Raw genomic sequence first — 12,277 nt, 5'->3', positions numbered from 1 at the left:
AAAAATAACAGAAGAAGCAGGGAAAAGGTTATTAGCAGTTATAGGAGCCAGTCTATCTCCCTATTAAGCCCCTTAGGGGCTAGAGTGTCTAACTTGTGTATCCAATATGTTTCTCTCTCTCTTAATAATTTAACATGGTCGCCCCCTCTCCTTGGGCGTGGTACATGCTCGATTACCTGAAATTTTAATTGTGCCACTGAATGTCGATATTTAGTGAAATGTTCAGGTAAAGGTAACCAGTTTTTTTGACACCTAATTGTTGATTTGTGGCTGGCAATGCGGTCCTTAACATGCTGGGTTGTTTCCCCTACGTAGAGGAGGCCACATGGGCATTTCACCAGGTAAACCACAAAGTTCGAATCACATGTATAGTAGCCACGTATAGGGAAGGATTTACCTGTCCTTGGATGAGTAATACTGTCTGACCTAATCACATTCGAACAGGCTGCGCAACTCAGACAAGGGAATGTGCCGCAACGGCGAGGGGCAAGTAGCCTCTGCGTAGTTGTAGGAAGTTTTGCGCACATTATGCGCAACACACATAGTAATGTGAGACGTCCTACATTCTTCTAAGAGCGTTGTTTAACATGGCCATCTTGTGTGGATTTATTAATCTCATTATACTATTTAGACATTCTGTGGGCTAATACTTTTTGATGACATTACCATATACTTGATCAATAGGAGCATGAGTCTTCTTATCACAAGGATGGTAGTTATGCTTTTCTCCCCATAATGCTGATACACTATACACCAAACTAGAATAACTACGGTTACAACTTTATTTATTTTTCTATTTTTACTAACCATGATGTTGACGAATTCCTTTCAGCCGTTTTACTTGGGCTATTCTCTTGTAAGTTCTCTTACGATCTATTCAAAAGATTTGAAAACGGATTCAGGTAATCCTTTTCTTTCCCCCTATTCCCCCTATTCTATTGAGTATGGTACTAGTTTTCTGGGCCTTTGCTCCAGCTTCGTACATCCATGTTCTCCGTGAAAGCAGTATAATGTCTATGTATATATGTGTTTTTATCACTGTATTATATTTGGATAATGTGATGTTCATTTGGTGTTGTATATTCTCTTTCCTGTTTTTTCTGCAATTGTTTTTTGGTCTCTGTATATATTTTGATGTATTTCTATTTTGCAGCGATAAACTGATAAAGGCTCGGGCTGAGCCGAAACGTCGTTATATATATCGCTTCTATCTAGTGCTTTATATTCTTTTTTGGCTCCCACATGTTTTGTACATAATAAAATGAACACTTGTTGGCATTATATTTCTCTGAGTGTGCGGTGATTCTATATTATTATCTCTGCCAGGGAGAGGCGGAACAATTAACCCCCAGTCAGACCAGGACGGGCCAAAGCTAAACCCAGTACTGGATCATCATGACAGTACCCTCCTCTCAATGGGGGGCCACTGGACCCTCAGGTCTCTCAGGGTACTTGGCGTGAAAGGCCCGGACCAACCAATCCGCATGAACCGATCGAGCAGGAACCCACAAGCGTTCTTCAGAACCGTAGCCTTTCCAATGTACTAGATATTGAAGGGGACGATGGACCAACCTTGAGTCGACAATTCGTTCCACCTCGTACTCCGACTGCCCGGCTACCAAAACCGGTGTTGGGGAAGCTGATGATCCCTCCCCAGCGGACCTCACAGGTTTCAAAAGGGCCTTATGAAAAACATTTGGGATCCGCAGATATGGTGGGAGACGCAACCGAAAAGCCACCGGGTAGAGTTGAGCGAAACGGGTCGAAAAAATTCAAAAGTCGACGACTTTCGCCAAAGTAGGGTTTCATGAAATGAAACCCGACCTCAGCATGAGGTCGGCCACGAGGTCGGCGACTTTAGCGCCAAAGTCGCATTTCAAAACATGCTTCAGCGCCCTTTTTCAGCCAATGAGGAAGAACGGACACTGTGGGCAACGTGATGACATAGGCAGCGGTCCCCACCATCTTTGAGAAGGGCATGCAAGTGATTGGCTTGCTTTGGGGGGCGTCACAGGGGGTATAAAAGGGCGTGCACGCCGACCGCCATCTTACTTCTGCTGATCTCAGTATAGGGAGAGATGCTGCTGCTGCAGATTCTGTAGGGAGAGCGTTAGGCAGGGAAGAAGAAAAAAAATCAGCTGCTGCTGCTAGCGATTTTGCCTGCACAACACACCAGTGCAGTGCAAGGGGAGGCTATATTTTGGTGGATCAGCTGCATTGCTGGTTTCACACTGCTTTGCAAACTGCTTTTTTAAAAGCAATCCTTTTTTTTTTGTCCTGGTGAGATAATGAGCGTGCATTTTTTCACACCGTACAGCGGTGTACGCTGCTCTCTCAGTACCGTGTAACGGCTGTTATCACGGCCACAGTGAAGCTAAGGGTGTGACTCTGTAAGGATAAGTCAAGGAGTTGTTCCGTTCTTACAGACCTACACTCTAGGGAGATTCCAATCCTGCCCTGTCCTATATAACATTTTTCACACCTGTCAAATTCATCCTGTCATACAGCGGTGTGATATACACTGGGCCTGACACAATACATCAGTGTCCAGAAGTGTGTAAGGACATTCCATTTCTCCCATCCTATATAACATTTTTCACACCTGCCAAATTCATCCTGTCATACAGCGGTGTGATATACATTGGGCCTCACACAATACATCAGTGTCCAGAAGTGTGTAAGGACAATCCATTTCTGCCGTCCTATGTCACATTTTTCACACCAGCCTAATTCAGTCTGTCATACAGCGGTGTGATATACACTGGCCTGACACAATACATCAGTGTCCAGAAGTGTGTAAGGACATTCCATTTCTCCCGTCATATGTCACATTTTACACACCAGCCAAATTCAGCCTGTCATACAGCGGTGTGATGTACACTGGCCTGACACAATACATCAGTGTCCAGAAGTGTGTAATGACATTCCATTTCTCCCGTCATATATCACATTTTACACACCAGCCAAATTCAGCCTGTCATACAGCGGTGTGATATACACTGGCCTGACACAATATATCAGTGTCCAGAAATGTGTAAGGACATTTCATTTCTCCCGTCACATATCACATTTTACACAACAGCCAAATTCAGCCTGTCATACAGCGGTGTGATATACATTGTGCCTCACACAATACATCAGTGTCCAGAAGAGTGTAAGGACAATCCATTTCTGCCGTCCTATGTCACATTTTTCACACCAGCCTAATTCAGTCTGTCATACAGAGGTGTGATATACATTGGGCCTCACACAATACATCAGTGTCCAGAAGTGTGTAAGGACATTCCATTTCTCCCGTCATATATCACATTTTACACACCAGCCAAATTCAGCCTGTCATACAGCGGTGTGATATATACTGGCCTGACACAATACATCAGTGTCCAGAAGTGTGTAAGGACATTCCATTTCTCCCGTCATATATCACATTTTACACACCAGCCAAATTCAGCCTGTCATACAGCGGTGTGATATACACTGGCCTGACACAATACATCAGTGTCCAAAAGTGGTAGGAGAATTAAATTCTCCCCTGTCCTATATACACCTTGTACCTTGTTTTACAGTTCCATATCGTTGGTGGAATTGTGGGTACATTTTTCAAAAAAATGAGGAAGTGTGGTGTAAGAGGCCGTGTTAGTGGGCGGGGGTTGCCAGCTGTTAATGATGGTGTTGGTGTTGGATCTGCTGGTAGTGGCAAAAGCAAAATAACACCTAATGCAGGAGGTGTTAAGCCTGCGTCATCGTCTGGCTCCACAAGGCCTCGAAGGCTCCCTTTTCTGGGAGTAGGTAAACCGCTTTTAAAGCCGGAGCTTCAGGAACAAGTTTTGGCCTACATTGCTGACTCGGCCTCCAGCTCTATCGCCTCCTCTTCTGAACTTGTAAAAAATAAAAGCACTGAGTCGTCTTTGGAGGCTCATGGTCATGATCCACACCTTTCTTTGTGTCCTTCACCCCAACCAAAATTGAAGGATGCGGCAGGCCACACAACAGATTACTCCATGGAGCTGTTTTCACATACCATGCCTGGGTTATCAAGTGAAATGGTGAATTACCCAGGCCAAGATGAATCTGACATGGAGTGCACTGATGCACAGCCACTGATAGATAATTCTGCTGGTACATTCACTCAGAGCACCACATGTTCCTCGCAGTGTACTGAGCCAGATTCTGACCCTGATGAAGCTCAGGTGCCCCTTCCCGCATACTATACCACCATACACGGTGACACAGAGGAAGGTGCTCATGACATTGAAGAGGAGGTGATGGATGACCCGGTTGTTGACCCAGATTGGCATCCATTGGGGGAAGAGGGTGCCGCTGCCAATAGCTCCAAAGAGGAGGAGGAGCATCCGCAGCAGGCATCAACATCGCAACAGCTGTTATCTGGCAGGCACGGAGCAGTCCAAAAACGGGTTACAAAAAGCCAAAAAGTTGCTGGACTGCTTGGCCAGACGGTCAAAATAGCACAGCGTGCAAGGACGCAAAATGTCTTCCATAGTAGGAAGAGTGCAGTGTGGCATTTTTTTGAACAAAATCCTAATGATCAGGCCAAGGTTATCTGTAAGAAGTGCGCAAAGACCTTTAGCCGAGGGAAAAATCTGAAAAATTTAAATACCAGTTGCATGCTTAGACATTTAACCACCATGCACTTGCAAGCGTGGACGGAACACCAAACCTCAAGTACCACATGTGCAAATGCTCCCAAAGAAGGTAGTCAGCAACGCTACATTGTTTCCCCCACTGTAAGCCCACCGGTTAGCACAGCAGCAAATGTTGAGGTGTCGTTGCAAGGCCAAAGCTGTCAGGGAATCACAATGTTATATCAACGAAAGACTGAATCTAGGCCATCAGAAAGAACACCAACTCCATCACCATCATCAACCCTCTCACAGTCCGCCCTGTCCACCGCTAGTTCCACCATAGGCATCTCTCAAGTCCAGCTCACCCTGCCAGAGACTATGAGTAGGACAAGAAAGTACTCATGCTCTCATCCGCGTACACTGGGTTTCAACGCCCACATTGTCAAACTAATCTCTCGAGATGATGCCCTATCGGTTGGTGGAAAGCGCAGCTTTCCTCGAACTCATGGCCTACGCAGTACCACGCTATGAACTACCCAGTCGCCACTTCTTTTCTTGCAAAGCCATCCCAGCCCTCCACCTTCATGTGAAGGACCGCATTGTCCATGCACTCAAGCAATCAGTGAGTGGAAAGGTGCATCTCACAACTGATGCATGGTCCAGTAGGCATGGCCAGAGCCGTTACGTGTCCATCACTGCGCACTGGGTTAATGTGGTGGATTCAGGGTCCACAGAGGACAGCGGTGGTGGGACTGTGCTGCCTAGCCCACGGTATAGGAAACAGTTGGCTGTAGGCGTTCGACCCTCCTCCTCCTACTCCTCTAGAACCGAAAGCTCGTCCCCAGAGTGCAGTCGCAGCAGCACTCCATCCGCAGCTGCCAGTGTTGCACACGAGGTGTCCCACTATCGATCAGCTAGTGGAAAGCATCAGCAGGCTGTGTTGAAGATGATGTGTTTGGGCGACAGACACACCGCGGAGGTACTGGCCGACTACTTTCAGCAACAAACTGAGTCATGGCTGGGCAGTCTACATCTTGAGGGAGGCAAGGTAGTCAGCGATAACGGCCGTAATTTTGTGGCTGCCATAGCCCTTTCAAAACTCAGACACATACCTTGCTTGGCTCACACCTTGAACCTGGTGGTGCAGTGCTCCCTCAATAATTATCCAGAGTTAACAGGCCTGCTCCAGAAGGTTCGAAAACTGTGCTCGCACATCCGCCGGTCGCCCGTACACTCCAGTCGCATGCAGAAGCTGCAGTGATTGCTACACCTTCCCAAGCACCGGCTAATTATCGACGTTGCAACTAGGTGGAACTCCACCCTGCACATGGTTGAGCGGCTGTGCGAACAGAGGCAGGCTGTAATGCATTTGTGGGAGGATACCCGGACAGGCACTTTGAGGGCAGACATGGAGTTGACAGGTGTGCAGTGGTCAAAGCTGAAAGACCTCTGTAAAGTCCTTCAGTGTTTTGAGGAATGCACACGGCTGGTAAGCGCAGACGACGCCATCATAAGCATGAGCATCCCACTTATGCGTCTGCTCTTGCAAACTTTGATGCACATTAAGGAGCAGGCGTCTGCAGCCGAGGTTGAGGAGGAGGAAATCCTTGATGACAGTCAGCCATTGTCTGCTCCGGGACCTCTCCTGGACGAGGTGGAGGAAGAAGAGGAAGAGGAGGAGGAGGGTGATGATGGGGATGATTATTTAGGGGAGGAGGATGCTTCTCGTGTGTCCAGAGAAAATGTTGGCGTGGCAAGGTCTGGTACAGGGTTTGTGTGTGACTGGAGGGATGTGGATTTGCCAGAAAGTGCTCCTCCACCAAGCAGTCGCACTGCATCATTGACACCGGGAACATTGGCCCACATGTCAGATTATGCCTTGCAGATCCTAAAAAGGGACCCCCGCATTGCCAAAATGATGAACGATGACGACTACTGGTTGGCCAGCATCCTGGATCCACGCTATAAAGGCAAATTCCAAAATATCTTGCCACAGGAGAACCTTGACCTAATATTGGCTAACAAACAAGCTACTCTGGTAAACCGGTTGGTTGAGGCATTCCCAGCACACAGCAGCGGAGATGGTTCTCACACAAGCCGTAGGGGCCAGGGGCAGCTTGGAAGAGGTGTTCGTGGTGCACACATCAGAAGTTGCGTTGGAGACAGGGGTTTCATGACCATGTTGTGGACTGATTCTTCAAGTCCCGCTCACACGACTGGTAATACTGCATCGATGGAAAGTGACAAAAGACAGCACTTGTCAACTATGGTTACAAACTACTTTTCCTCCCATGTCGATGTTCTCCCTCACAGGTCATTCCCCTTTGACTATTGGGCCGCTAAACTGGACACCTGGCCTGAATTGGCACAAAAAGCGCTACAGGAGCTCGCTTGACAAGCTGCAAGTGTGCTATCGGAAAGAGTCTTCAGTGCTGCTGGATCAATCCTGACAGAAAAAAGGACCCATCTGTCGACCCAAAATGTGGATGATCTAACCTTCATTAAAATGAACCATGCATGGGCTTCCAAGGATTTTGTCCCACCTTCCCCTGATGACACATAGGTTGACAGAAAAATGGCTTGCTTTGGTGCTCCTCTTCCTGGGACTTGAACAATTTCTCCTTTTGCATCAGCTCAATGTCCAAGATCAACATATGCCACTTTCTAAAACTCCCTAACTGTGCTGCCTCCCCCCCATGGCCGGAGTCTCCACCTAGCGCATGAGACCGTGCGAGTGCCGTTGCCCTGGACAGGTGGGTAGGCTGACTCTTGGGTGCGGGCACTGGCACAGGGTCCCTCATAGTGCAATCAAGTGTCTCTGACGGTGGTGGTGCACACCCGCCGTCAGACACACCGCCGTACTATGAGGGGCCAAGTGCCAGTACCGACGCCCACGAGTGGGCCCCCCTTGCTTGGGCAGGGCCCCAGCATTTGCAATCTTTACCTCTCCCTGCTCCTCCGCTGTGTAGTCTGGGCCGTCAAATCCATACTGGGCCTGACACCGTCTGAGCCTGCCTCCTGATCTATAGACATATATTTTGAATGTGTACACTATGCTATCCATACATGTTATCCGGTGATACGGTACCCTTTCTCACTTTTGTGCAATCACGTGTAATCCATACTGGGCCTGACACCGTCTGAGCCTGCCTCCTGGTCTATAGACATATATTTTGAATGTGTACACTATGCTATCCATACATGTTATCCGGTGATACGGTACCCTTTCTCACCTTTGTGCAATCACGTGTAATCTATACTGGGCCTGACACTGTCTGAGCCTGCCTCCTGATCTATAGACATATATTTTGAATGTGTACACTATGCTATCCATACATGTTATCCGGTGATACAGTACCCTTTCTCACCTTTGTGCAATCACGTGTAATCCATACAGGGCCTGAGAGCGGCTGGCGAGCTGTTAAGCAAGCTACAGCACCTGTGGTTTGGACACGTAAGTTTTTCATTTTCTCAGGAATGATGGTTAGGCCTAATTCCGGAACTGCGGTTGACCTGCACTTATTGGGAAATCATCGTTCGCTGGTAATAATTGTAATCCCAGATCCCCATCACTAACGGTGTTCAGCGGGTTATCTGCACCTGTAAGCGACAAACGCTGGCCCTTTCAGTGTAGCGCACATGCAGCCACGGACATGTAAGGGCATGACACACCAGTTATTGGCCAATCTCACGTGCCAGAGCCTCGCGTGTCCCTCTAGTAAGCCGGACTCAGACCGTGGGACATGACGGAGTCTCCTTCGTTAACGGAATTAAGCTTGCAATGTGTGCATCTTTTTTGTTGCTGGATGGTTGAGGTTGCCCGTGTTGAGTCAAATTACGCCGCAGGCTCCACTCCTGGTGGTGCCCTTCTGGACATTCCTTTAAGGTTCAGCTTTGCAACCATACTGCCCACGTAAATCAAACACTTTGCCTTCATGAACGCTGTTTGGAGGGTCGTGACTCATGGGAATAACGCCGTCCAATCAGTTAACCTGCTAGAGAGATCCTTCGTTGCTCCCAAGCATGACATCACACTCCCTAGGAGGACGGTAATGCCACTGTGGCGACCGTACTCCATGGGGCGACACATGTGCCCTGATGCCCAGCCACTGCTCGATGAATCTGCTGGTACATTGACCCAGACCACTACATTCCCCTCGCACTCTACACAGCCTGAATCTGACCCTGATGAAACTCAGGTTACCCTTCCCATATACTGTTCCATCTTACACGGTGACAAAGAGGAAGCTGCAGATGAAAGTGCAGGTTCGGCCCACCCGCCGTCAGACACACCACCGTACTATCAGGGGCCCTGTGCCAGTGCTGTCGCCAACGAGTGGGGCCCCCCTGCTTGCTCAGGATCACAGCACTTGCAAGGTTGAAATACTGTGCAGTGAGATGGAAGATGGGGACGACGAGAAGTCCAGACTAGTACAGGGATTCCCTAGCGAGGAGACTTATTTCATTGTTTTCAATGTTGGGACAGCAAGTTTTGGGGAGCACTATACTCTGGAGAATGATAGATGGGGCCCACCATACACTGGAACATTCCAAAGGTGGACATCAGACACTGGATTTACAGGGCCCATTATACACTAGAGCATTAGAAATGGGGCCCATTATGTATGGAGCATTATTTGGGCCCATAAGACAGTGGAGTTGGTCATCCATTGGGACCAACATATACTGTAGCATTATTTGGAGCTCATCATATACTGTTTCAAACATTATATGGGACCAATGATTCTGTATGGAGAAATAGATGGGCCTCATCATGAGATGTAAAAAGTGAAGTATTTTCCTTTGTAGTATACCACTATTTCTCTGCCGTATCGGAGCAGCATGAGTTGTCGTATGTGTTAAAGGGGCGCTCTTAAGCCCAGGGCACATGAAAACCTGGAGCCAGCCCTACCCCCCCACAACTTTAGCCAAATAACCCCCATTTTTCAGTGCGTAACTAGTATTATGAAGTAAATAAAGGGTGACAAGCTTCAGTAATAAGAATTTATGCTTTTGGCATTCAAATGGGCACTGTTGGTGTGTTTCCTGTCCTCCTCTCACTGCCGACTTTTCTTCCCCATTGACTTACATGCATTCTATGTGTCTATATCTATTTCATATCTGTTATAAACCCTGTCATAGGGCTCCATTATATGTCCATTTTGCAAGGCGGCAAGAAAATCTCGCCATACGAATGTCATACGGATTACATATGGATGCAGACATGCGCAAAATACGCAACCACACCTTGCTTACGGATGACATACCGAGCACTATTTAGGGGTCATTCATCCGTATTATGCATGTAAACTACTGACCGTATTTTGCGTCGGTTAGTGTGACCCCGGCCTTATGAAGAATCCAGAAGAGACTTTGATTTCTTTAAGAATTCTTGATGAATGCATACAAACAGCAGCAGGTAAAAAAGACTTTCTTCAGACAGGCTGAAAACACATGTGCTTCTAATGAAGCCAAGATGGAGAATGAGACACAGGGAGAAGAAGAAGGAAGTGACATCACACCAGAAGAGGGAGACAGGGAGACAGAAGGCCCCCAAGTCTTAGGTGGGAATAAAGTGGTGACAGCTTCTTTTCCTCCAGGTTCTGCTGCAAGAACATCAGTATCCATACAACCTCGGAGACCGGACTCCGGACCATGCGCTTTAACTTAAGGAAGGGCTCTGCTCTCACCCTTATCCTCAGTTCTCTTCTCCCCACGTTCCATACTAATCTATCTTCCTTCTGGAGAATCAGGCTTTCTCTTGCTCTTTCCCGTGCTGTGGCGCCCCCAGGAGTATGGGCGCCACAGTGGCATTACCTTCCTCCTAGGGAGTGTGATGTCATGCTTTTGGAAGCAATAAAGGGTCTCTCTGTCAGGTAAATACAACACACAGCACAGTTCCCACTCCAGGCCAGCAGAGGGAGCTCTGAACCAAAACTGGGGAAAGAGCTGCTCTCTGGAGGCCAGGAAGGGGAAGTTTAGTTAGTTCGTGTGAGGAGGGCGTAGTGTGTGGATGAGAGGAGAAGAGCTGGAGGATTGAGCAGAGTTCAGGCTCACTTCTAGCGTGGTGCATGGTTCCGGGGTCCGGTCCCGAGAAGTTTGAGAAACTGATGTTCCTGCAGCAGAAACCGGAGGAATAGGAAGCTGTAAATGCTCTGTTCACACATAAGACTAGGAGGCACAACAGCAACGTGTGAGCCAGAAGAAGGAGGATACAGCTGTCTGCCATACGAGGGGGTTCTAAAAGAGAGCAAGCAAGAGGATCTTCAGTGTAACTCAGTACTGCATGTACCTCAGATAAGCGCTAGAAAAGAGACTACACAACTCATCTGCATAGAGAGATTCCTGAGTTGCTTCCAGGCTAGCCAACTCCTGTTCCATCTGCAATCTGGATCCTGGACTTTGCAAAGCAAAGTAAAGGTAAAGGAAACTGCACCCTGTTGTGTCATTGCCTTCTTCCTGCAACCCCCTCAGTTCTGCTACATCTCTGTGCCTAACACTGCACCCTCTTCCTCAACACCTATTCTCACTGCCCTGGGACTACAGCTCTACCTGTGGGGAGCTATTACATCTTGCTGCCTTATACCATCTGTCCCAGAGAATCTGCCTGCAGCGTCGGATTAACCCCTTCATTGCCGAGCACCACAGGTGGCATCGCGTATCATCCACTTATAGACTTTAACCAGCCACGCTTAACCCCTTTTACATGGACGCCCAGGGCCACGGACCGGGTCACCGCTACTGTGACACTTCCCTCTGAGATACCGGCCCAGTACCACACTGCCCTGGCGGGCGATCCACATGCCAACAGCTCCGACTCACAACAGTCTGCTGCAGCACTTGCTTCCACTCCATCCCTCTCTCGGGATCTTCTCTCTCTCACTGACCCTTTCCTAACATTCTCCCGCTCTCTTGTGCAGTCTAAGCTCCACCCACTTCTCCAGCACCCTTCATGAACCAAAGCAGCTGGCTTACAGGGTGCTCTGCTATTCTAAAGTGTCTGTGCTGGGTGCAGGTGTTGGAGTGTGGTCAGGTGTCTCCACCTTACCTGGATAGTGGGGTACCACACCTCAGAAGGAGGTGCAGTACCTCTGTGGCGACTGAACCCTCAGGGGCACCACATATGTACCAGGGTATCCGCCTTGTAGGTATAGGTTTGCCTTTTTTAACATGATAGATTCCCTTTAAATTATACAAAATGTATAAATGTAATTAGGAATTGTATACTGGTGGCCCTCTGGGGCCGTGTAACTGCAGCATTACTGCAACCTACTAAACTGTTGTAGACGTGTAACTACGTGAACCTGTCACTCATGTGGGAGCTGTAGACCTAAAGCTGGCCATAAACTTATGATGGCAAATGGACCACTGCTCATTCTGCCGTCAGTGATCTCTCCCTTTACCACCTACACACTCCTCTGATACAAGTCGGGTCCTTTAAATTTCAAGCCTTTTTCTCTTCCCTGACATCACATTTCGTCAGGATCAAACAAAAGTAATCAATTGCGTATTTAGGCCTTAAAGGGGTATTCCCATTTCCAAGATTCTATCCCAATAAACAGGGTGGGCCATTTATATGGATACACCTAAATTAAATGGGAAGAGGGTCATGTGACAAACTTATTGAGAATTTCACAGGAAAAACAATGGTGTATCCATATAAATGGCCCACCCATGTTTATCCATATAAATGG

Source organism: Dendrobates tinctorius, unplaced genomic scaffold, assembly GCF_039654945.1.
Source record: "Dendrobates tinctorius isolate UK_male_01 unplaced genomic scaffold, ASM3965494v1 ptg000070l, whole genome shotgun sequence".
In the NCBI taxonomy this organism is placed as follows: Eukaryota; Metazoa; Chordata; class Amphibia; order Anura; family Dendrobatidae; genus Dendrobates; species Dendrobates tinctorius.
The sequence above is the reverse complement of the archived record's forward strand: the minus strand, read 5'-3'. Positions refer to the sequence as shown.